Genomic DNA, 3,796 nt, shown 5'->3' on the forward strand with positions numbered 1-3,796 from the left:
CTGGAGCCAAAGGATGTGCTGCACAGATTTCGAAAGGGATAGGTGATCCGAAAACTTAGTTCCAAGCAGAATAAAAGGCACGATGCCAGGATTTCGTGGCCAAGAGAGGTCGGAGATCAGCCTGCTGACATACTATGCACTCGAAAAGTAAATGCACCGTAGAAATGCAAGGTATCTTTATTATTACTTGAAATAGTATTGTTCTGCTTAATAAGGTCCTTTACAAATTACAACAGCATAGGCCCTTTTAGCCAACTACATAATAATAATTTACTATTGAAAGAGAGATCAGCTGGTAATAACAGGTATTATTGCTGTAATCATGACTTGCCAATTTAGCATAAAGGAAAAGGGAGATTTTTTTTTTTCCAAACAGGTGGACAATATGAAACAGACAAAAGGGTTTCTTTAGGGGAGGGACATGATTACCACATGGTCGCTCACTACAGTGACTTGTGCCCCTAAGGCCGAGAACAGGTAGACTGAAACATTGGGACATCTTGCTGATTTCTCCCTACAACTGAAATGACAACTCATCTTTTTGAAGATATTCTGCTAAAGTCCTACTCTCTTCTTATTTCTCTTGCAGGGCACTAGAAGGGCAAAATTTTTTCAAAAAAAGTCTACAGTGATAAGCCAACCTGTCAGGTATTTCAGGGCCACAGATTTAGATCACATTCATAATAATAGCAGCTGTCATTTATGGCAGACTTGCCAGACTCTGCGCATTGGTTCGTTTAATGCTTTTTACCTACTCTGTGAAGTGACTCCTCTTATTATCCATTTCACACATGACAGACCTCAGACTCAGGGTCTAAGGTCCAGGAGTGTTGCCAGGATCCAAACTTCAGACTATTTGAATCCAGAGCCCAAGGTCTTAGCTGCTGCTACCTACCCACTGCACAGCCATTTGGAAATGTCCCAGTGGTTGAACTAATTTACTCAGTGTGAATGGCTCACAACCGATACCTGTAGTCAAGAGGGGATACTCTCCAGTCATCCAAACTAGTGGAAAGGGCAGAGTGGTGTGAGTAACACCAATGCGCAGACACTTGGGGAGTAGTGCAGCTTTGGCTCTGAACTGCTGAGAGGGAAGATTTGCTTTCTGAATGACGCTTTTCCAAGACAGGTATTTAAAAAAATCCCTGAGTCTCTGAGAACATTTTGGAGGAGGGGGCAAGGGAGCAACTCCAAAGGGGGGGTGGAAATGGATGAACCACTGTGCTATGAATGTTTTGCCACAGATAATGCACAAGGCTGATGGTCAGCACTGATTAGATTTCCTCTTTCTAATTAGCAGAGCTGTGTGGTTGTAGCTCCTTCATACCTTGGAGACTTTGTTTTCTAAATCTCTTTATCTTTAAATGAGGACTGTGGAAGAACATCAGAAGGGTGGATGCTTCAAGGTTCTTATTGTCTAGCCCTAACCATCTACCCTTGACTTGATTTAGTCCAGATTGCAAGTTCCATGAGCCGTGGAAGTGAGGAAGCAGGGGAAGTCTCACTCCAAGGCTTGCCCTGGACTGAAGTTACTGCCTCACAAATGACCTGCTCGTTTCTAACTAATCCTCTGACCCATCCCAGAGCCTTAGCCTCAGTATTTCAGCCCCTTCCCCTCTTTCCTCACCAGCAGAAATGGAGGCGTGGAAGTGGCCGTAGTGCCTGCCAGGACAGGAAACGTGGCTGGTGCAGCACACATGCATTTTGTCCTCACACAAGTAGAGAACACATGCGTTTAAAAGCTCAAGGGTGGAGGCTGGGATGGGGCAAAGGAGGGAGAAGCGGGTGTGTGCATAGCGGGGGCTGAGAGTACGGGGTGGTTTTGGTGGCGAAGGATGTGTATGCATGTACGGTGTGATTGTGTTACGTAAATCAGTTGTGGTTTTTGTGTGAGTGTATGTGCGTGTGTATGCTGCATGTGTGTGCATGTGCAGTGTGGTGTGTACACTATGGGATGAAAATGGGGACAGACATGATGGTAGCATGTGTGCTATGTGGATATGTATGGTAGGGTTGTGTGTCTAGGTTGTGCAGATGGAGTTGTACGTCCTTGCGTAATGGGGTCTGTGATGTGCGGTATGAACATGTGTCTGGGGGTGGTGTGTACATGTGTATGCAGTATGTGTAGTGCACGTGATGTAGTATGAGAGTTTGGGCATGGATGTGATGGTGGTGGAGGAGTGTTTGTGTGTGTGTAAAATGAGAAAGTGAAAACAAAAGCAACTGTAACAAAAATAAGCCGTTTGAAAGGGACATTTTTCTACTTCCTAGAAATTTGCCGGAATATTTTCCTTTCTAGGTGAAGTTTCTGTGCAGTGGGTCTCAATGGACGAGCTGGGTTTCAACCAAATAAAATGGATGCTAAGGATATTTTGAGGAGAAATGTTGAAAAAACCAGTGCTAACAGCTTCTCTCAGCTGGATGGGATGGAATGTTTAATTTTAAACCGGTCAAGCCTGTAGCACTGTGCAGCAGTGAAGCAAGAGCTCATCCCTCACTCTGTCCACACAGCTCCGCTCCTCTGGCAGCTCCCATGTGCCAAGTCAGAGATATAATAAAGGTCCCCCTTTGTAGGGTATTGTAAAGGGCATCTGGTCTACCAGGGTGGAGTAGAAGACCTGCAGAGGTAACCAAGTTCCCCTGAAACGGAGGTGCCATCCTTGGGCTGGAAGAATCTGATCCGTAGCTCTCCACACACATTCTGTATCTTGGCTCCTCTAGTAGGAAGTATCTAGAAAAGTCAGCCCCAAGGACTCCAGCAACAGCAAAAGCATTTCCACTGAGAGGAAAGGGGTTTCTTCCAGCTCATTTCCTGCACACAGGCATTCTAGAGAAGCACAAGTAAGGTTAAAGTATGAAAAGAAGTTGACATTCACAAGTCATCAAGGAAATGCAAATTAAAACAATAAATCCATACCGCTTGGGAAGGTTTGAAGAATGACCAAGCAGGACACTCTCACATGCTGTTGGAAGAAGTGTCAATTAACAGCACTTTCTGGAAGGCATTCTGATAATACTTATCAACAGCCTTAAAAATGTTTCTACCCTTTGACATCAATAATTCCATCTTGGGCTGGGGATTTAGCTCAGTGGTGCCCACCGCCTGCCCGGCAAGCACAAGGTACTGAGTTTGATCTCTGGCATCAAAAAAAAAATTCCACATATAAGAATGTATTCTAAAGAATTCATCAGGGTATAAAGATTTCTCTATAAGAATGCCCATTGCTATATTAGTTATAGTGTGAAAACTGGAATTAACCTTAATGTCCAAAATGGAGAAATAAAATAAAAGAAATGGTGTAACAACCATGTAATTGACTAATGTATTGACATTAAAAGTTATATTTTGATACTCCGGTTTATCTTCAGATCGTATAAATCTTTCACTTTTACTAAAGATTTCTGTGGAGAGGACGAATTCTGAGTCTTAACCTAATTTGTTGAGGCCTTGTGTTCACAGGGCTAACAATGTGGTTTTAAAAAGATAGAATAACCCCTTTAAAAAAGTTATTTACCTAATGGCGTGGGAAAATAGTTAACACAATACAAAGTGAAAAAAAAGCAACATATAAAAAGTATATATATATAACGCATATCATAGAAAAAGGGAGCTAGAAAGATAAGAGATCAGATTGTTAAAAGCTGGTTTTGTTAAGGAAAGATTATGAATGTTTTTTTCTTTATCCTGTTATGCATTTTCCATATTTTTTGATTTGAGCATGCAGTAGTATAGTAAAGATTATTTACGAATTTAAAAATGAAGTTGCTATGGACAGTGATCACGAAGGCAGTAAAA

General features: G+C 42.3%; 1 non-coding gene across 1 annotated transcript; it reads left to right on the forward strand.

Annotated features, from left to right (window-relative positions):
• The first annotated feature begins 3,349 nt into the window (after window positions 1–3,349).
• LOC117284091 lies at window positions 3,350–3,464 on the forward strand. Its single transcript, XR_004515162.1, has one exon. It is a non-coding gene; the product is annotated as a U5 spliceosomal RNA (small nuclear RNA).
• The last annotated feature ends 332 nt before the right edge of the window (window positions 3,465–3,796 follow it).

The sequence above is a fragment of the Fukomys damarensis genome, unplaced genomic scaffold (assembly GCF_012274545.1).
Source record: "Fukomys damarensis isolate Sample0158 unplaced genomic scaffold, DMR_v1.0_HiC HiC_scaffold_33, whole genome shotgun sequence".
Classification (NCBI taxonomy): Eukaryota; Metazoa; Chordata; class Mammalia; order Rodentia; family Bathyergidae; genus Fukomys; species Fukomys damarensis.